We start from the raw sequence: 23,709 nt of genomic DNA on the forward strand, positions 1-23,709 counted from the left end.
CATGGGTAGTGTAGTTCAAGAAAGGGGAAGCATAAGATGGGCAGAGAATAGAAGGACCGAGGTGGAGGAAATAAAGGCAAAAAGATAGAAGAAACAAACAACAACAACAACAACAACAAAAATAGTGGATCAAGTTGTAAAGTCTGTGGGTTTTTCTTGATTTTGAGAGGTTAACTTCTTCCTTTTTCTTTTCTCTCCCTCTTCCTGGTTGGTGACTCTGTACCCCAGGCTCTGCCCCTGTGTCACTCTTAGGTAGGGATTTGCAGTTGATTGGATTCTATGGCAATGTCATATAATTGGCTTTAGTCTTGCTGGAAGTAAAGGCTTGTTGGCGTTTGCAGGGTCCAACGATGAGAGAGTTTGCTTTCCTGGATTCTCTCTCCTAGTCCCCCCTTTCTGAATTAGCAGCCTGGTGATCCAGGTATAAGGCTGCAACTGCTTCTGCCTGGGGAGTAAGAGGCTCAAAGAGCTGGGAAATCCCCACTCTATCCCCACTCAGTGCAAGGCTTTGGGAAAGGCTCTGAGAGTCAGGGCCTCCAGTGTAATCAGGCGGGGGTGGGAGTCAATTGTTGTCAAGGTGACTGTTCAGCGTCTATCATTTAGTTGGACCTCTCAACCCAGGCTTTCCACACTTTGTAGCCTGTTTTTGCAGGGAAGAAGAGGCACTAGTCTCTGCTTACGACTAGTGTAGTATAGACCTTATTATCTGCCAAGTCCTTCTTGTTAGCGTTTATCCCTGAATATGGAGGCTCTATCAATCAGAAGTTGCCCCCGCCCCTTTAGCGAGAGGCACTAAAAAATATCATGCCTCTTGTCTTGGATCGCTGAACTGAGAGAGATCTTATCAATTAGAACCGAGGGTGCGCAGATTTTATGGGTTAAGCTAATTTCAGTGATTGGGTCGCAGCTGTGCTTCCGAAGGTATTTTAGGCTGCCTGCGCACGCCCCTCCCCCAACGCTTGATTGTTAGCTTGAATGGCTGGGTGAGGTGCCCCGCCCACGGAGAGAATCTCCCAAGCCTCTCCCGCTCGCCTCGCCGCTGGCGGCTGGACCGCACCAGGTGCAGGATAATGGAGCCCCCTGGGTGTGCGGGCCAGCAGGGCGCCCTGGGCGCGTGGAATGCCCAAGGCACGCGCGCAAATGGGGCGCTCCGGGCACCGGTGGCCGGCGACCCCCACTCGCAGTGTGCGGGCCGCTGGGAACGTCAGCGGTGCTCAACCGGACCGGGCGCGCGCGCGGCTGCTCGCAGGGGCTCTTGGTGGTGGCTCATGGCAGCCACTCGCGGCGGCGGTTTGCGGTGGCCGCTCGCGGCAGCGGCTCGTGGGGGCTCGCGGTGGCGGCTCGCGTCGGCCGCTCGCGGCGGCTCGCGTTCCCAAGTATTTGGGCTGACTCACTGCAGGCGCACTCCCTTGCGGTTTGAAAGAATGTCCCTGTGGTAGATTCCTCCACACCCTCGTCTCTCAGATTCAAGTGATAACAGTCCTTTTGCTATCAGTTTGTGTGGAACTCTGGAATGCTCCGAGGATAAATTTTTCTGTTTCTAGTTGATAAATTTGTTGTGATTTAGGGGAGAGCTGTTGGACGCGCTGCTCACGGCGCCATTTCCGTGATGTCACTACCTATTATTCTTATGTTATTCTTTTTGATGGAGTCAGATAATTCCTGTAGGGGTATCTCATTCTTTTAAATTTTTGAGTCTCTTTCTTCTTCTCTCTGTTGTGCCTCAAGTTGCTTGTCTTCTATTTCACTAATTCTCTCTTCTATCTGACCTGTTCTATTAGCTAAGCTTGTTACCTCATTTTTTAGCTCATGAATTGAGTTTTTCATCTCTGTTTGATTCATTTTTATAGTTTCAATTTCCTTGGAAATATATTCTTTGTGTTCATTGAGTTGTTTTCTGAGCTCCCTAAATTGCCTTTCTGTGTTTTCTTGTATATCTCTGAGTATTTTTAGGATTTCTATTTTAAATTCTCTGTCATTTAACTCCTAGGTTCCCAATATATTAAATTTTTTCTCCATAGATTTTTCCTCATCTAGCTGTGTTACCTCTCTTAGTTTTGTATACATGATATTTGATTTTTTCTTCCTTAATGGCCTCTAAGGGTGGTTTTGTTGATAGTATTAATGAGATTTAATAAAGAATAAAAAGTTAAAAAATAAAAATAAAAAATCAAAGAGATTTTTTTTAAAAATTAATAATTAAAGAAAAATAAAATAAAATTAAAATTAAAAAAAGGAAATTATTTTCCCTCTCCTTTTTTCCTCTCCTCTCCTCTCCCCTCTTTCTTGAGAAAATCTTGTGGTGAACTTTGAATTATATTGTACTAAATAGAACAAGCAATGCTTGTAATGGAGGGCCTGAATTTGGGAGAAGTAATAAAGGGGCAAAAAAGGGGGGATATGGACCCTCAAAAAGCAAATAAGAAAAAAGTTTGGGTCAAGAATAAAATGATTTGCTTTTAGGTGTTGGTTGACTAAGAGTTATGATGAGAGGAATAAGAAGAAAACAGGAAAATGGGGGACAATTTTAAAAATTACTATTGTATTTAGTGGAACAAGAACTAAAGAACTAGATAAAATGGAGAACCAGGGATGAGAGCATTGCTAGTTAGTTAAAAAGGTGAAGTAAAAAAAACCCAAAATTCCACAAACATAAGTTTGAGTCCCAGATAAGATAATTTGTTCGATATTGAGGTTTGAATGAGAGAAGATGTAAAGGAGAAAGGACAAAACTAATATAGAGGGAGAAAAGAGAGAGAGAGAGAGAAAAAAAGAGCGAACCACTAAAAGAAGAAAAAAGAAAAAAGAGGACAGAGTGAGAGAGAGAGTTAAGGGTTTTGGAGTGCAACCCTCATAGAGAGAAAGGAAGAGGAAAGAAAAGATAATGGGAGATGTAACACTTATGGGTAGTGTAGTTCAAGGAGAGGAGAGAGTAAGACCAGCAGAGAGTTAGACGACCAAATTAGAGGAGGAAAAAAAATCAAGAAAGAAGATAAGAGAAACCAATGAACAAATATAATAAAATGGGATAGGTTATAAAGTCTGCAGATTATTCTTGATTTTGAGAGGTTATCTTCTTGCTTTTTCTTTTCTCTCCCTCTTCCTCGTCGGTAACTCTGTACCCCGGGTTCTGCCCCTTTGGCATGCTCAGGTACAGGTTTGCAGTTGATAAGTCTCTATGGAGATTTCATGTATTGAGCTTCAATCTCTTTGGTAGTCGAGGCTCATTAGCATTTATAGGCTCTGATAGTGATAGAGTCCATGTTTTGTAGCCTCTCTCCTAGTCTTTCCTTCCTCAATTAGTAGCCTGATAATCCAGCTATGGGGTTGTTGCTGCCTCTGCCTGGATAGTAAGAGGCTCAAAAATCTGGCAACTCCCCACTCTATTCCCACTCAGCACAGGGCTCTGGGTAAGGCTCAGTCAGTCAGAGCTGCTAGCATAATCAGGCAGGACTTCCGCCCACTCAAAGACCTCTGGCTCTGCCACTCTGCCCAGTAATATGGGCGGGTGCCCACTCCTGGGGCGCTTGGAGGAAACTCTCACTCACTATCTGTGCACAGACCAGGATATCAGGCCGGCAGTGTCACCCTCTGAGTGAAACCCCCTCCCGCATGGAAAAGTTCCAGCGTTGGAATTGGCTCTCGCTCCCTCCCCATGCACGGCTTTTTCAGAGCACTGGGGTGGCCTGGAGATTCCGCTTTTGGCCCACACAAAGTCCCCTGACTTTGCCCCTCTGTGGGATAACACAGGCGTGCACTGCCGAGGCACTCAGAGGAATCTTTCGCGCACTATCTGCGCACGCAGACCAGGATATCAGGCCAGCAGTCTCACCCTCTGAATGAAACCCCCGACCGCACGGAAAAGTTTTCAGCGTTGGAATTGGCTCTCGCTCCCTCCCCATGCACGGCTTTTTCAGGGTGCTGGGGTGGCCCGAGATTCTGTTTTTGGCCCACACAAAGGCCTCTGACTCTGTCCCTCTGTGGGATAACACGGGCGCCCACACCTGAGGTGCTCGGAGGAATCTCTCGCCCGCTATCTGTGTGCACCGACCAGGAGCTCGGGGAAAATGGCTACCCCACTTGTCTTTATTTGTCTGGGTTTGGTGCAAGTGTTAGCTTGTATTGACTGGGTTGCCACAGGCACAGTTTTTCCTCGGCTTGGATCTCCATGTCACAGCCTGGTTCGGCCGTTTGTGTTGTGGCCTGGATCTATTCACCCCCTTTGCTCGCCTCAGTTTCTATATTCTCAGTTCCCAGTGAAAGCAGCCCTATTTAGGTTAGTGAGGAAGGCGGAGCATTTCTTACTCCCTATTTCCTTTGGGGTTTGATTTTATATTTAGCCAATTTTTCGCTCGACCATACCTTCAGGTGTATTGCGAAACATCTGGAGGCTCCAAGGATAGGTTTTTCTGTTTCTGGTTGAAGATCTTGTTGAGTTTGGGGGGAGATTTATCGGTATCGCTTCCTACCGGGCCATTACTCTGACATCATCTCCAATTGTTGCTTTAGATCGGTATTTCCCAACGTGGGGCCCACGCCCCACAGGGGGGCAATTCGATAGTTAAGGGGGGCAATTTGAAAATGGACTCGACATGACTTTAACTCTTTCGCCCCGGGCCATTTAAATGCAATGCTAGGTATCGGTGCCAAATTTAACAAAAAATGCAATTCTTAAATAATTGCGGTAAATAATTATTAAGTATAATTTTATTTGATGAGACCAAAATATCAACTGGGTGATTGGTGTCATCAAGTAAACATCATCCTGGGTTCACTGCGGAGTGTGCTGTCTGCCACGGGGAACGCCGGACGTTTTAAAAACTCGCTAAACAATGCAGTTATTCTCACCTAATTGGCCCATCGCAACTTCTGTAGTGTTTCACATCATTCAGTTGGTGTTAATTTGAAATAAGTGTCAGTCAAAACTGTTGTAAAAGCTTGTTGATTTAATAAATATACATATATATTGTATAGATATAATTGGTAAGTATTTGATTTTATTTTTATCAATATTAAACTCTTTATTAAGTACTTCTTGCATCGGGGCTAGAAAGCAATAATATTTTATAAATATTATTGGGGCTATAATAGTGCATGCACAACAATTTTAATTTTAGAAGCATAACTTTCCAGAAAATTTTGTCAAGTGGAAAAAATATAGATACCTTTTGATTTGCGGTGGTAGTGTAGTAAATGTGTTATATACATTTAAATAAATATGAATTTTTAGTATACGTTTACTCTATGTCACATTGAACATATTTTAACACATATTTTAATATTAGTTTTTAATTGATCTTATTTTTATTATAGCCCATAGTAAAATGAGTGGTGCAAGCAAGAAAAAAACTTGTCAATATTCGGAGGAATATTTAAAATTTGGGTTCATACCCGCTGTTCACGATGAGCGGATTCCTTTTTGTCTTTTATGCCAGCAATGCTTGACCAATGAATCAATGAAATGAGGTCATCTTGAGGCGCATTTGAAGGCGAAACATAGTGCTCATATTAATTCAGATTTGAGTTACTTTCAAACTTTAAAGAAAATTTTTGAAAAAAGAACAACATTAAAGTCTCTATTTACTGCTCATACTTCAACTAATAATCGTGTTCTTGAGGCTAGTTATCAAATTTCTTTATTCATCACTAAGACTGGAGAAAACACTATAGGAGAGAATTTAATAAAACCGTCAATATCAGCATTTCTGAAAATGGTTCTTGAAAAAGATGACAAAGATGTAAAAGCTATGCCACTCAGTAACAATTCTGTTAGCAGAATAGATGAAATGAGTGAGGATATTGAAAAACAACTTATTGAAAAGCTGAAAACAAGAAAATTCTCCTTGCAAATGGATGAATCAACTTTGAGAGACAGTGAGGCAGTATTGATAACTTACATAAGATATATTGATAAAGGACATTTGGCTGAAGAAATGTTGTTCTGTAAAAGATTAGAAAGCACCACTACCTCCAAAGATATATATAATAAGCTAAAAAACTACTTAGATGTCAATGATATACCAATGAAAACTATAACATCTTGTGCTGCAGATGGTGCTCCCAATATGATGGACAAGAAAAATGGCTGCTTAAAATTGATGAAAGATGCAAATCCAGAAATAATTCTTGTGCATTGTGTTATTCATAGGGAAAACTTGGTAGCTAAAAACATCTCGTCTGTTCTGAATGAAGTATTACATACAGTAATAAAGTGTGTTAATGCTATTAGAGCTAGTGCCAAATGTGAGCGTCTTTTCAAGCTATTTTGTGAAGAACAAAATGAAGACCATGTGAGACTTTTACTTCATACTGAAGTAAGATGCTATCTAAAGGAAACTGTTTGAAAAGATTTATGGAACTGTTTGATACTCTTAGTGATTTTTTAAGCGACAAGCCTGAAATAAAGTATCTGTTCAAAATAGATGGTAAAGCATTTGTGAGTTATTTAGCCGATATCTTTGAAAAACTAAATATATTAAATAAGCAACTTCAAGGAACAAATAAAACTCTTGTTGATGCAAAAGCAAAGATATTTGGTTTCATTACCAATATTGAGTTATGTCAGAAACATATTAACAACAAAAACTTTAAACAGTTTCATTGGCTCCAAAAATGTGAAGTAACTGATACCGCTTTACTTGTTATTGTCAATCATTTGAATATTCTATCGGCTGATTTAAAAGAAAGATTTTCTGATTTAAAACAAATTGATTTCCCAACATGGATGATGCAGCCAATGTTAGTGGATTTGTCTGATATATCAAATATGCAGTATCAAGAAGAACTCGCAGAATTGCAAAATGATGAGTCAGTTAAAGCTTTATTTAATATCAAAGGAGCGATGGCATGGCTTTGTGAGGAAACAGAAATCAAATACCCAAATTCAACCAAATGTGCAAGAAAACTATTGCTACCGTTTCCATCTTCATTTTTAGCTGAATGTGGATTTAGTGCTGTAAATGATTTACTGGTAAAAAAAAAAAATCGGCTGGATATAACACAACGTGGAGACTTGAGACTAAAGCTAACCAAATTGGAACCTAATGTAAAATCTCTGTGCAGCAAGCATCAAGTGCAAGGATCACACTAAATTAAAATAATAAATTAATATAGAAAAATCTGTATTAAAATTATTTGGAATTTAAATTTCTGTTTTTTATTATATGTTTTGAAATTTTACTTACTGTGTTTTGTTAACAATTTCATAGTGATTTCTTCCTAGAACCTATCGTTTTTGTTTATTAAGTGAACAAATCAATTTTTTAATGTTAAAAATTATGTATGTTACATAGGGGGGGACATAAAAATTTTAGAAAGGTTAAGGTGGGGCATGGCACAAAAATGGTTGGCAAACACTGCTTTAGATAATGAGTTTCTTTGGTATTCTTGTGAAAGGTGATTTAACATATCAATGAATAAAATAAGGTTTAAACTAAACATTATTAAGTCTGTGTTTAGGCAAAAGAATGCTTTTTGGGGCAACATTGGCTAATATACTCAGTGAGATTGTTGTGTGTTTTTTTTTTACTTATTAAATAGTTCATCAAATTATTCCTTAATGTTTTCACCCAGATTTCTTGTGCAAAGTGCATCTATTCTTAGCCAAGTTCAAAAGCCTGACTTTTTTTTAATTTTTTTTTTATTTTTTTTTATTTTTTTTTAAATTATTTTTATTTATTCATTTTAGAGGAGAGAGAGAAAGAGAGAGAGAGAGAGAGAGAGAGAAGGGGGAGAGCAGGAAGCATCAACTCCCGTATGTGCCTTGACCAGGCAAGCCCAGGGTTTCGAACTGGCGACCTCAGCATTCCAGGTCGATGCTTTATCCACTGCGCCACCACAGGTCAGGTGACTTTTTTTTTATTGATCTTTACATCAGAATTAAAAAGTTGGTGGAAATTAGGAGATGAAAAAAATTTTTTTCTGAACTCTACAGAAATTTTGAAGGTAATATTCCAAAATCTTGATGTCAGTCAGTACTGTCTGTGTTCATTGAACCCAATGTTGATATTTAATGTGATTTATTTTTTTTGGACAGATGTCTATATGGCTAAACTCAGGGTCATTGAAAAGATTATTCCTGCTTTTACTGTTGCATAAGAAATTTACCTTTCTAATTTTGAAGTTCCATTTTCTGATTTACAATTTGCTTTCTCCTCAGTGGCTCTTGAGTGATTGCTGTCGTTTCTGGTGCAATCTGCATAAAGCTGCTAACCATCATGGGGACATTTATTGTTTCAAAATGGGCCCATCCATCAAGTCAACAGCACATATTTTACATTCACTCTAGTCAGCTTTCCATTTTCCTTCTGTAGCATTGCTATTTATATGCCACCTAATCTTTGAAAAGCTCAGAAACTCTGTATATGTTTTCAGGTAATGGAAACGTCAGTGGGAGGCTTGGTGGTAGGGTATACCTGACTAGGCTGTTTAATATATGCTTTATTTCTTGGTTTATTTAGTTGTCTTTAACCCCAAACAGGAAAGTCTTAGGGGAAAAAATGGACAATTAATAAAAAGACAAATATATTTGTCTTATTAGAAAAGTAAAGTCTTTAATATTAAATAAGGTCTAGAAGCTAAAACCATATATAAAATCTTTACATATCAAACAATATTCCTTCTATATGTCTTGAAATTGCAAGTCTATAGCGCCTTTGTTTTTCTCCATTTGTGAAAAAGGAATCCATTCAGGTCTCCTTAAGGAGAGGACCTTCTATCGACTTTTGCAAATTGAAACCTGTGAGATTAAAACTAAAGATTTTCCCAGAACACTTTCCATATGTTGCCTGAATTCCACAGGCCCTTGTGCCTGACCTGAATTTTCATCTTATCTTCATTGTTCTCCAACTGATCCTTCAGAAATGACCCACAAAACCACTTTTACTGAAACCACTTGCAACTTGCTCAAACAATTTGGAAGCACTTCAGTCATAATCTCTAAGTAAATAATTGTCATAAATAATCATAATTGAGAGTTTGATTTCTAAGTCACCAACAGTTAATTCTATTTGACTTTTCCCACCAATATCCCTTTATTGCCTAGAAAACTTTCTTGACTTTAAGTAAATTAAACAAACTTTTCTTCAAAATTAAAACATGTATTTCTTAATCTGACTTATGAAAAGAGGTTTCTTCCTTCTGAAAATCTTTAATTCCCTTATCACTCACTCTACTTGCATCCAAAACAACTTTCAGCACCAAGCACTACGCATGTTATTTTCAGTTCTCTTACTAATTACTTAACAATTTTAAAATATTTATGTATCTAATTAAAATTAATTCTCAATAGGCATTCTGTTTATATATTTTATTGAGAACTTCACATGATATGTCTCATAATTTTGTACAGTTAATTTCCATATAGGCTAAAATAATATTTTGTTTTTGCAGTGAGAGCAAATATTATACATTTTACAATACTACAAAAAGTATGTAAGAGGGACACACCTTTATTTAACAGTATAATTCTAATCTTTTTCTTTTTTTTAATTGAATTTATTGGGGCAACATTAATAAAATTATATAGGATTCAGGTGCACAATTCTATAATACATCATGTATATTATATTGTGTGTTCAACACCCCAAGTCAAGTTTCCTTCCATCACCATTTATCCTCCTTTACCCTGTTCTGCCTACCCCAACCCTTTTCCTTCTTGTAATCCTGATACTGTTATCTGTGTCTATGAGGGTGTTTTTTTTTTTGCTTAATCCTTTCATATTTTTATTCAGCCCCTTAAACCGTATCTTTTCTGACAGCTCTCAGCTTGTTCTATGTATCTAGGAGTCTGTTTCTATTTTGTTTGTTAGTTTATTTTGTTCATTAGATTACATATATAAGTAAAATCATATGGAATTTGTCTTTCTCTAACTGGCTTATTTCACTTAGCATAGTAATTTCCAGGTAGGTCCATTTATGCTATTGCAAAAAGTAAGATTTTTTATTTTTTCCTCTTTTCTTTTTATGGCTGAGCAGCATTCCATTGTGTAAATGTACTGCAGTTTTTTATTTGTTTGTTTTTGTTTTTTTATCTACTCGTATTGATGGGCACTTGGGCTGCTTCCAAATCTTGGCCATTGTAAATGATGCTGCAATGAACATTGGGGTGCATATCTTCTTTTGGTGTTTTGGGTTTCTTGTGGCATATTGCCAGAAATAGAATTGCTAGGTCATAAGGCGGTTCCATTTTTAATTTTTTGAGCTAACTCTATACTGCTTTTTACAGTGGTTGCACCAATCTGCATTCCTACCAGCAATGCAGAAGAGTTCCCTTTTCTCCACATCCTTACCAGCACTTGTTGTTTGTTAATTTATTGATGAAATCCATTCTGACAGGTGTGAAGTGATAATTCATTATTTTAATTTGCATTTCTCTGATTATTAGTGACATTGAGCATTTTTTCATATGTCTATTGGCCATCAGTCCTCTTTGGAGAAGTGTTTATTCAATTCTTTTGCCCATTTCTTAATTGAGTTGTTTGTTTGTTGATTTTTATAAGTTCTTTATAAATTTTGGATATTAACCCCTTATCAGATGTGTCAGCATATGTTCTCCCATTCAGTGGGTCATCTTTTCATTTTGTTGATGGTTTCTATTTCATACATATATAAAGCATTAAAAATTGTTATTAATAAAGCAGCACAAACTACTTAAGTGGCCTCTGAAATGTTAAATTTCATTTAAATCATACTGATAAAAACACCTACTAAGCAATGGTATCAGTTAATAATCAAATATTTTATTTTATATCAAAGTAAATTCTTTGAGTGTCACACAAAAACAGTAAAACTCAGAAATTCTAGAATAGGTGTCTATAAATTATTGTTATAGAAGTCTAAATTCATTTAAACAGGTTTATATAATGACAGGTAGCTAGAGCAGGCTCAAATATGGTTTGACATAATTTGATGGGATCTATTTATATTTTAGAGTTTAATGTTCAACTTTCTGGTGACATGTCATTTAGAATAGTAACTAGTTAATTTTATGCTACTCAAAATATGTATTAAATTGCATTAAAAGGCACCAAATTGTCCATGGATATTCTACCTTTCTCATCTTTGCCAGAAAGAAGACTGAGGACTGGCAATGCAGAGAGAAATAACAGAACACACGGAAAGCAGAAATAGAAGAGAGTATACAATCTTCAGCAAAATAGAGGAGTTTAAGTGAAAGAGACAGAACTTTCTATCATAGAGGGGACAGAAATCCAACTCCAGTTACCTTAGGGTAAAAAAGTATTTTCCTCTTATCTTATTAGGATATCTAAGAGGTGTCATGAATTCCTCTCATGTTCTTTGATTCAAATGACATCATGAGATCTATTTCTTTAGCCCATATCTTGTCTCTGTTGGTCTCAGGTCTAAGAATGCTTTCTCCCTGGACAGCAGAGATAACTTGAGCAATTCCAAATTTACGTAGTTATTAGCACTTCCACTTTCAAAAGACTCGGGAAGCTTTTTTTCCTTCTGTGTGTTCAGATCAATACGACCAAAAGGATTGTTTGGCTCTGCTTGGCTCATGTGCCCATCATTTGTCCAATCACTGTGATAAGAGAGTGAGGTACTCTTTCCAAGCTTCCTAACATGTCTATAGAGTGATTTGTGTACTAAAGAAGGGATAGAGATGATAAGTAGGTAACAATAAATATTTAGATAGGTAGGTATATAGATAGGTAGGTAGATGGGTAGGTAGGTAGGTAGGTGGTCGATAGATGATAGCTAAGCATACAGATAGTTGATAGATCATGACTGATAGGTATAAATAGGTTGATAGATGATGATGATGATGATAGATATAGATAGATAGTTGATAGATAAGAAAGAGAAAAAAATTCACATCAGTAAAACCATATATCTAAATTTGAAGCTATTTATCTGAAAAAAAATTATTCTTTTGATATTTTCCTATTTTGGTTTCCTTTCATATTTTTTTATTTTTCTATGTGTGTATTTTAAAAATTAGTGCTGAAGCGTGGTTGAAGCACAGGCTTTAGAGTAAGACTGATATGCTTTTGAATCCTCTCCCAGGAGCTAGCTATATGACCTAAGTTAGCCACTTTCAGCTTCAATTTTTATCATATTGAAACCAGAAAAGTTGGCATTTGTGCTGCTTGTCACTATGCAGTCAAATAAGTATACATGAGGATTGAATCATTATGGGAACTTTATTCAGATGACTGGAGATTTGAGAAGACAGAGGGTTATATATCCTAAAATCCATCTTAATATCTCATTTCAAGCCAACTTTTATTATCAGGAAAAGAAAAGGGTAGGTAAGGGGTTTGAAATTCAGGGGAAAAGTTGATTAATGAAAATTGCAGTCCAGAGATTTATGTGACATTTCTTCATCTGCTGATCTGCAATTCTTTATCTGCATCTTTGTCGGTGGACATTCTGTCTCTGGAGCACCAAGGCTTAGATACCACCTTGGCTGCTTTCAGATCTCCTGGGCCTGAGGTACAAAGGGTGGATTACTTGCAGCCCCCGCCCCTAGAGTCATTTAGGTCCATTCATACATTCCACTTCCTGAAACAAACTATTTTCATTAATCATTAAGCCTACTAATCACAACTAAATGCTACTATTACTAAAGCTAAAATTTTAACTCTTGAATTCTCCTTATCATTCCCCACTGTGAGTTTCAACTATCTTATTTCTGAGATTAGTTTCATATGGCAGTGATCATTTTGCTGCTGAACATTTATCTGAGCATTAGAAAGCCTCATGGTGGGGGGAAGCCTCATGCGGGAGGGGTCATTAGTCAATGGAGCTGGTACTGAGCTCAGATGTGACATTACTTGTCTGGTTTTGCTGCTTTTCTGGGCCTGGAGCTGAAACACAACTGAGTTTCATGTTGTCTCTAGGGCTTAATGCTTAAGTGCTATTCTCTGGCTCCCTTGTTCATTCACCTGCTAAGGGGGTTTAAGCCACATGACTACCAATGCGTTAGTGGAGTAAAGGTTATCCTGGTGGCAAGATCCTTGTATTCTCACGTTTGCCTATTGTTAGGCATCTGGGGCTTTTTGCCCCGGTGACCTTCTGTGCTTAGCCTAAGTCTGCTCTGCACATGTCTAACTGCCAACCAACCACAATATGTAAAGTGTGGATGATCATATTTACTTCATAAAAGATTTATAAATATTATATAGAATAATACTTTTAAATGCTTAGGAGAGTATCTGGCATATAGAAATATGTCATTAAATATGTGTTATTATTTGTATGATAACTACTATTATTATTATCTGATTTCTGGATACATATTCTTGATCACCTTCCCAGCTTGTGTCAGGCATCAATCACTAAGCCCATTTGCTTCTGTTTAGACATTAAAGTAAACTCATTGCTGGCATCAGTATCAGTGATGGTATCATTATGCATCAGAGAGCCCTGGATACCAGTGACATAGTTTCCAGAATCTCAGTCCCCACGGAGTCACGCTGTACATTTTCATTAATATTATACACAAGAGCATACAACCGACTCAAAATCTGTGGGAAACAGCAAAAGCAGTGCTGAGAGGGAAGTTCATAGCATTACAGGCAAACCTTAAGAAGCCAGAAAAAGGCCCTGGCTGGTTGGCTCAGCGGTAGAGCGTTGGCCTGGCATGCGGGGGACCTGGGTTCGATTCCCGGCCAGGGCACATAGGAGAAGTGCCCATTTGCTTCTCCACCCCCCCCTCCTGCCTCTCTGTCTCTCTCTTCCCCTCTCGCAGCCAAGGCTCCATTGGAGCAAAGATGGCACGGGCGCTGGGGATGGCTCCTTGGCCTCTGCCCCAGGTGCTAGAGTGGCTCTGGTCGCAGCAGAGCATCGCCCCCTGGTGGGTAGAGCATCGCCCTTGGTGGGCGTGCCGGGTGGATCCCGGTCGGGCGCATGCGGGAGTCTGTCTGACTGTCTCTCCCCGTTTCCAGCTTCAGAAAAATGCAAAAAAAAAAAAGCCAGAAAAAGCTCAAGTAAACAACTTACTCCTGCAACTAAAAAAACTAGAAAGAGAACAGCAAGTAAAGCCTAGAGGAAGTAGAAGAAGGGAAAGAATAAAGATTAGAGCAGAAATAAATGACATAGAGGCTAAAAAAACAATACAGAGGATCAATGAAACCAAGAGCTGGTTCTTTGAAAAAGTAAACAAGATCAATGAACCCTTAGGTTCCCAGAAAAAAAGAGAAAGGACTCAAATAAATTAAATTAGAAATTAGGGTGAAGAAGTAACAATGGACACAACAGAAATACAAAGGATTATAAGAAAAATACTACGAAGAACTGTATGCCAAAAAATTAGACAACCTAGGTGAAATGGACAAATTCCTTGAAACATATAATCTTTCAAAAATCAATCTGGAAGAATCAGAAAACCTAAATAGACTGATTACAACAAATGAGATTGAAACAGTTATCAAAAAACTCCCAACAAACAAAAGCCCTGGGCCAGAAATCTTCACAAGTGAATTTTATCAAACATTCAAAGAAGAACTAACTCCTATCCTTCTCAAGCTATTTCAAAAAATTCAAGAAGAGGGAAAACTTCCAAGTTTCTTTTACAAAGCGAACATAATTCTGATTCCAAAACCAGGCAAAGACACACACACACACACACACACACACACACACACACACACAAAACAAAAAACTATAGGCCAATATCCCTGATGGATTTAGATGCTAAAATTCTCAGCAAAATTTTAGCAAACCAGATCCAGTGATAAATGAAAAAATCATACATCATGATCAAGTGGGATTTATTCTGGGGAGGCAAGGCTGGTACAATATTTGCAAGTCAATCAATGTGATTCATCACATAAACAAAGGGAAGGGCAAAAACCACATGATAATATTAATAGATGCAGAAAAAGCATTCGATAAAATCCAACACCCATTTATGATCAAAACTCTCAGCAAAGTGGGAATAAAGAAAACATACCTCAACATGATAAAGGCCATCTATGACAAACCCACAGCTAACATCATTCTCAATGGGCAAAGTTAAAAGCAATCCCCTTAAGATCAGGAACAAGGCAGGGGTGCCCCCTTTTACCACTCTTATTCAATATAGTTCTGGAAGGCCTAGCCACAGCAATCAGGCAAAAAGAAGAAATAAAATGCATCCAAATTGGAAAAGAAAAAGTAAAACTATCATTATTTGCATTTGATATGATACTGTACATAGAAAATCCTAAAATCACAGTAAAAAAACTACTGGACCTGATAAAAGAATTCAGCAAGGTGGCAGGATATAAAATTAATACTCAGAAATCAGAGGCATTTTTATACACCAACAATGATCTGTCTGAAAGAGAAATTAAGAAAACAATCCCCTTCACTATTACAACAAAAAATATAAAGTACCTAGGAGTAAATTTAACCAAGGAAGTTAAAGACTTGTACTTGAAAAATTATAAAACATTGATAAAAAAAATCAAGGAAGATAGAAACAAGTAGAAGCATATACCATGTTCATGGCTAGGAAGAATAAATATCATTAAAATGTTCATATTAGTCAAAGCAATTTATAAATTCAATGGAATTCCTATGAAAATACCAAGGACATACTTCAGAGATATAGAACAAGTATTCCAAAAATTCATATGGAACCAAAAAAGAACTCGAATAGCCTCAGCAATCTTTTTTTTTAATTTTATTTATTTATTCATTTTAGAGGGGGGAGAGAGAGAGAGAGAGAGAGAGAGAGAGAGAAAGGGGAGAGAAGCAGAAAGCATCAACTCCCATATGTGCCTTAACCAGGCAAGCCCAGGGTTTTGAACCGGCGACCTCAGCATTCCAGGTCAACGCTTTATCCACTGCACCACCGCAGGTCAGGCAGCCTCAGCAATCTTGAAAAAGAAGAATAAAGTGGGTGGTATCACACTTTCTGATATCAAGTTATACTACAAGGCTATTGTACTCAAAACAGCCTGGTACTGGCATAAGAACAGGCATATAGATCAATGGAACAGAACAGAGAACCCAGAAATAAACCCACACCTTTATGAACAATTGACATTTGACAAGGGTGGTGATAGCATACAATGGAGTAAAGACAGTCTCTTTAACAAATGGTGTTAGGAAAATTGGACAGCTAGCTACCTACAAAAAAATTAAACTAGACCACCAACTTACACCAATCACAAAAATAAACTCAAAATGGATAAAAGACTTAAATGTTTAAGTCATGAAACCATAAGCATCCTAGAGGAAAACATAGGCAATAAACTGAGCAACATCTCTCACAGTAATATATTTGCTGAGTTATCTCCATGGGCCAGGGAAATAAAGGACAGGTTAAACAAATGGGACTATATCAAACTAAAAAGCTTTTGCACAGCAAAAGACAATATGAACAAAATAAAAAGGCAAACCACACAATGGAAGAACATATTCAACAATACGTCTGATAAGGGGTTAATAACCAAAATTTATAAAGAACTTATAAAAATCAACACCAATAAGATAAACAATTTAATCAATAAAATGGGCAAAAGAAATAAATAGACACTTCTCCAAAGAGAACATACAGATGGCCAATAGGCATATGAAAAAATGCTCAACATCACTAATCATTAGAGAAATGCAAATTAAAACCACAATGAGATACCACCTCACACCAGTCAGAATAAACAAAACAACACAGAATAAGTGCTGGTGAGGATGTGGAGTAAAGAAAGCCTCCTGCACTGCTGGTAGGAATGCAGACTGGTGCAACCACTGTGGAAAACAATATAGAGATCCCTCAAAAAATTAAAAATTGAACTGCTTTTTGACCCAGCCATCCCACTTTTAGGAATATATCCCAAGAACACCACATCAATGATTCAAAAGGAGAAATGCACCCCCACGTTTATGGCAGCATTGTTTACAATAGCCAAGATCTGGAAACAGCCCAAGTGTCCGACAGTGGACGAATGGATTAAAAAGCTTTGGTACATATACACAATGGAATACTACGGGGCCATGAAAAAGAAGGAAATCTTATCTTTTGCGACAACATGAATGGACCTGGAAACTATTATGTTAAGTGAAATAAGCCAGGCAGAAAAAGAAAAATATTATATGACCTTACTCATCTGAGGAATTCTATGAACAATATGAACTAAGGAGCAGAATAGAGACAGAGGCAGGATCAAATGATCCAGAAGGAAAGTGGACAGAGGGAAAAGGGATGATAGGCTGATAGGATGAGCTGAGAGCAGAAAAGCAAAGTCTGGAGGGAAGGGGAAAGGGCATTACAGGGAGAGGGATGGGGGGATGTACTGGGGAACACGAGGGAGGGGAGGATGTATTCGGGGGGGACACTAGAATCTATGTAAATGCAATGAATTAATAAAATATTCCCTAAAAAAATACTGCACACAAAATTTGTAACAATGCTTGCCTTTGTTCACACACATCTCTGTCTAGCAGCAGTGCTTTAAAATAGGGCATATGTGAAGTTTTAACAATGAAGGGATGCCTGTTGTAAATGAATATAGTCTTTCTTGATTTAATCCATTTATTAAAGTTCTTAAAAGAAAGATGAAAATTATAAAGTATTTTTTCAGTGTGAAAGCTATGCTTGCATTGGGGAAGTGCTGCTTCTATTAGCACTGAATGTGTGAATGTAAAAAAAGGTGTTTTCTTCTGGAAAATGTACAAGTCTACTTTCTGATGGCTTTGCCCAGCCCAATTTTGAGAAATCCTAAATAACAATCAAAGCTGTTAATTGTAAACATAATATAAAGGGTTTCTTCCATATTGCCTTAAAAGAAGTTAGTTTTAAACTTGAGGTTTACTTCTCTTTAAGGAAATACCTTTTTAACAGCAAAGAATATTGCTGCTTTGGATTTACTTGTACCTGTTCACTGTCTTTTTCCATCTTCTTTTAATTGCTAATATTGGGAGTCTACTGTAAGCATAATCCATGCAGTAATGAGCAAGCTTTGCCGAGCGGTGCTTTAGTGACAGATGAATTATTCAGTATTTCACTGGATGAAAAAAAAATGTACATTTAAAGAATGTACCTAGTATATGAATTTTATGAAAACTATTTTTTTTCTTTTTTTTATTGAGAGGTGGGAGGCAGAGATACAGACCCCCACATGCGCCCTGACCAGGATCCACCCAGCAAGCCCACTAGGGGGCAATGCTCTATCCATCTGGGGCCACTGTTCCACTACCAACGGAGCTATCTCAGCACCTGAGGCAAAACCACGGAGCCATGGATCAAATTGCTCGAACCAATTGAGCCATGGCTGCAGAATGGGAGGGAAGAGAGAGGGAGTGAAGGGAAGAGGGGTGGAGAAACAGATAGTCACTTCTCCTGTGTGTCCTGACTAGGTATCACACCTGAGAGTTTCACATGCTGGGGTGATGCTCTACAACTGAGCCAAACAGCCAGGGCCTAAAAACCATTTTCTAATGATGGGGGTTTTTTTTAATTAATTTATTTATTTACTTTTTTTTAGATTTTATTTATTCATTTTTATTAGAGAGAGAGGGAGAGATAGAGAGAGAACAGGGGGAGGAACAGGAAGCATCAACTCCCATATGTGCCTTGATCAGGCAAGCCCAGGGTTTTGAACCGGTGACCTCAGCATTCCAGGTTGGTGCTTTATCCACTGTGCCACCACAGGTCAGGCCCTCTAATGATGTTGATATGGCCAGAGATTAGGATGTATGTAGAAGATTAAGGTTACAAGTGAAATTCGTCTCTGATTTCCATGCCAAAACCTAGAATTCCTTTATGGACTCCCTAAAGCATTTCTACTATTGTAAGATACACTAAATGTAGATGCTCATAAAAAGACTAAAACTATACTAAAATTTTAACTTTTTTTTCAGTGCTAAAAGAGGTGATTAATTTCTTTCTTATCATAATTTTAGTGTAATTTCAAAACATAAACTATAAAATGAAAAGTATTAAAAAATTAAAAATAGAATTTTTAAAATGAAGAGGCTATTTTCAGAAAATCAGTGCAAAAATTTTTGAGCTATATGAATTGCATAATTATCTAGAATCATATAATTTATCAAAACGAAAGTGTGGCAAGATCAGTTTTCTTTTTTGTGAAAACAGAATAACTGTCTCTCTTTCACTAAAAAATAAATAAATAAAAATGTAACTAGTTTGACGATCTCCCTTACAATTTCTAATAATTTATAGAGCTCTTGCAGTGCTCTATGTGGATAATCATATTTGATTAATGAGACAGTTGTTCCTTTTTTTCTAATTCTTATACCATTTATTTTGTTTTTTGTCTCACCTCACAAACCAGTATAGTCCCTCTAGCACTTCCAGTACAATGTTAAATAAAAGCCGTAACAGCCAGTATGCTTCTGACATTTCATATATTAAAAATGAATACTTGCTATAGGGTTTTTTAATCATAAACAAAAATTTTAATTCATAATATGCTTTTGCTGTAATCTTGAAATAATCATATTAATTATTTTCTACAAACAATTTTAGTGTTGAACTCAAGTTATTCCTGGAATAGGCCAAACTTACTCATAATGAGTTATGGTTATGTGGCTGGATTTGCTAATATTGTATTTAGAATGTTGGTTTATATTAAAAACTAAGATTAGCCTGTGGTTTCTATTTGTCAAATTTTGCATGTTTTGTTATAAATGTTAAATTCATCTATTAAAATGACTAGGGAATTGTAAATTTTTTTCTCTGAAACATTTTGTAAAAGATTAAATTTATCTGTTTCATGAAAGATTGCTAGAAGTTGCCCATAAAACCATGTTGGCTAATTGGGTGTGTGTGTGTGTGTGTGTGTGTGTGTGTGTGTATGTGTGTGTGTGTGTGTGTGTATGTGTTGGGTAATATTTTAAACTACTTATTTAACTTATTTCTTCTTTAATAACCATTGGTAAGTTATATCTTTCCTAGTAATTTTTTAATATAGACTTTGTTTATATGAAGTTGTTTCTATTATATTCTTATATTTTTAGATCTTACTGAATTTGTGGTTATGCCCTTTTTTCAGTTGTAATATTCATTATCTGTGCATTTTCCTTTTTATTTATTTTTTTCTGTGTGTGACAGAGACAGAGAGAGGGACAGACAGACAGGAAGGGAAAGAGATAAGCAATTCTTTGTTGTGGAACCTTAGTTGTTCATTGATTACTTTCTCATATGTGCCTGGACAGTGGGGTCGAGGGCTACAGCAGAGTGAGTGACCCCTTGCTCAAGCCAGCAACCTTGGGCTGCAAGCCAGTGACCCTGCACTGAAGCTGGAGCGCTTATGTTAAAGCCTTAAAGCTGGTGGCCTTGGGGTTTCAAACCTGGGTTCTCTGCATCCCATCTATCCATTACACCACTGCCTGGTCAGGCTTCCCTTTTATTCTTAATCTCTCCATGAGTTAAACTATTTTATTAGTGTTAAAAAAGAAACTTTTGGTTGTTTATTTATATCCTTATGTTATCATTTTAGATGCATACACATTTATACTAGTTTCATTTTTCTGTTCAATTGAATTTTTTTAGCATTATGCTATGACATTTTCAATACATAAAATTGCCTTTTACCTTAAAAGTCAGTTTTTTTCTAAACTTAATATTGTCACACATGCTTCTTTAGTTAATATTTAAGACAGGTAGGCCATTTCCGTTTCTTTATCCTTTGGATTTTTTTTTTTTTTTCATTTCTTTGAAGCTGGAAATGGGGAGGCAGTCAGACAGACTCCCGCATGCGCCCTACCGGGATCCACCCAGCACGCCCACCAGGGGGCGATGTCCCGCCCTTCTGGGGCTTCGCTCTGCTGCGTCCAGAGCCATTCTAGTGCCTGAGGCAGAGGCCACAGAGCCATCCCCAGCTCCTGGGCCATCCCTGCTCCAATGGAGCCTCTCTGCGGGAGGGGAAGAGAGAGACAGAGAGGAAGGAGAGGGGGAGGGGTGGAGAAGCAAATGGGCGCCTCTCCTGCACGCCCTGGCCGGGAATCGAACCCGGGACTCCTGCACGCCAGGCCAACCGGCCAGGGCCTAGATTTTTTTCATGAGTATTTGTAAGTAGCATATAACTGGTGTCTTGAAGGGTGGGAAAGATTATCCAATCAATGTTTCATATTTGGTATTTTTTATTGTTTTCTGCTTTTTTAGTCAATTTGATTTCTTTGCTTGATTTATTTATATTTCTTAATCCAAACTTTTCTCCTACTGGTTTGAAAACTACACTATCGGCTGTGACGTCAGAGTAATGGCGGAGTAGGAAGCGATACCGATAAATCTCCCCCAAAACTCAACAAGATCTTTAACCAGAAACAGAAAAACCTATACTTGGAGCTTCCAGATGCTTCGCAATACACCCAAAGGTATGATTGAGTGAAAAATTGGCTAAATATATAACCAAACCCCGAAGGAAATAGGGAGTAAGAAATGCTCCGCCTTCCTCACTAACCTAAACAGGGCGGCTTTCTCTGGTAACTGTGAATATAGAAACTGAGGCGGGCAAAGGGGGTGAATAGATCCAGGCCGCCGCAGCAAAAACGGCCGAACCAGGCTGTGGCTCAGAGATCCAAGCCGAGGAAAATCTGATCCTGTGGCAACCCGGGCAATACAAGCTAACACTCGCGCCAAACCCAAACAAAGAAAGACAAGCGGAGCGGCCATTTTACCCGGTCTCCTGGTCGGTGCGCAGTTAGTGGAAGAGAGATTTCTTCCTAAGCCGCGGAAGTGGGTGCCCGTGTTGCCCCACGGAGAGGCAGGGTCAGAGGCCTTTCTGTGGGCTGAGGGCAGAGTCTCTGGGCAGCCCCAGCGCCCTGGGAAAGCCACGCACGGGAGGGAGTGAGAACTAATCCCAACAGTGGAGATTTTCCGTGCTGGAGGCTGTTTCACTCAGAGGGAACTGCGGCTGGCCTCATATCCTGGTTTGCGCGCGCAGATAAGGAGTGAGCGATTCCTCCGAGTGCCTCGGCAGTGCGCGCCCGTGTTATCGCAGAGAGGGGCAGAGTCAGGGGCCTTTGTGTGGGCCAAAGCGGAATCTCGGGCCGCCCCAGCGCCTTGCAAAAGACGCACACGGGGACGGAGCGAGACTCAATTCCAACGCTGCAACTTTTCCCTGCGGTTGGGGGTTTCACTCAGAGCGTGAGACTGCTGGCCAGATATCCTGGTTGCAGACAGTGAGTGAGAGTTTCCTCCAAGCGCCCCGGAAGTGGGCGCCCGCTTGTGTTACCGGATAGAGTGGCAGAGCCAGAGGTCTTCGAGTGGGCGGAAAGCCCGCCTGATTATGCTAGCAGCTCTGACTGACTGAGCCTTACCCAGAGCCCTGTGCTGAGTGGAAATAGAGTGGGGAATTGCCAGCAATTTGAGCCTCTTACTATCCAGGCAGAGGCAGCAGCAACCCCATAGCTGGATTATCAGGCTACTAATTGAGGAAGGAAAGACTAGGAGAAAGGCTCCAGGAACACGGACTCTCTCACTGTCGGAGCCTATAAATGCTAATGAGCCTCGACTCCCAACGAGAATAAAGCACAATACATGACATTGCCATAGAGACTTATCAACTGCAAACCTCTACCTGAGCGTGCCAAAGGGGCAGAACCCGGGGTACAGAGTCACCTACCAGGAAGAGGGAGAGAAAAGAAAAAGCAAGAAGATAACCTCTCAAAATCAAGAATAATCTGCAGACTTTATAACCTATCCCATTTTATTATATTTGTTCGTTTGTTTCTCTTATCTTCATTCTTGAGACTTTTTTTTCCTCCTCCAATTTGGCCGATTAACTCTCTACCGGTCTTACTCTTTCCTCTCCTTGAACTACACTACCCATAAGTGTTACATCTCCCATTATCATTTCTCTTCTCTTCCTTTCTCTCTATGAGGGTTGCACTCCAAAACCCTTAACTCTCTCTCTCTCCTTTCTTTTTTCTTCTTTTAGTGGTTCCCTCTTTTTTTCTCTCTCTCTCTTTCTTTTCTCCCTCTATATTAGTTTCTTCCTTTCTCCTTTACATCTCCTCTCATTCAAACCTCAATAACAAACAAATTATCTTATCTGGGACTCAAACCTATGTTTGTGGCATTTTGGGGGGTTTTTACTTCACCTTTTTAACTCACTAGCAGTGCTCCCATCCCTGGCTCTCCATATTATCTAGTTCTGGTTCCACTAAATACAATAGTAAGTTTTTAATTTGTCCCCCCATTTTTCCATTTTCCTCTTATTCCTCTCATCATAACTCTTAGAAAACCAACACCTAAAAGCAAATCATTTTATTCTTGACCCAAATTTTTTCCTTATTTGCTTTTTGTGGGTCCATACGCTCTTTTTTTTTTCTTTTTTCTTTTTTTTTTTGCTTCCCTTTTTTTTTTTTTTCTTTCTCTCTTTTTTGCCCCTTTATTACTTTTCCCCAATTCAGGCCCTCCATCACAGGCATTGTTTGTTATAACTCACAGTCCACCACAAGATTTTCTCAAGAAAGAGGGGAGAGGAGAGGAGAGGAAAAAAAGAGGGGGGGAATAATTTCCTTTTTTAAAAAATTTTTATTTTATTTTATTTTTCTTTATTTCATTATTAATTTTTTTTTAAAAAAACAACTCTTTTCGATTTGTTATTTTTTATTTTTTTTAACTTTTTATTCTTTATTAAATCTCATTAATACTATCAACAAAACCACCCTCAGATGCCATTAAGGAAGAGAAAATCGAATATCATGGATACAAAAGAAAGAGAGGTAACACAGATAGATGAGGAAAAATCTATGGAGAAAAAATTTAATATATTGGAAACCTTGGAG

Source organism: Saccopteryx bilineata, chromosome 1 (assembly GCF_036850765.1).
Source record: "Saccopteryx bilineata isolate mSacBil1 chromosome 1, mSacBil1_pri_phased_curated, whole genome shotgun sequence".
NCBI lineage: Eukaryota > Metazoa > Chordata > Mammalia > Chiroptera > Emballonuridae > Saccopteryx > Saccopteryx bilineata.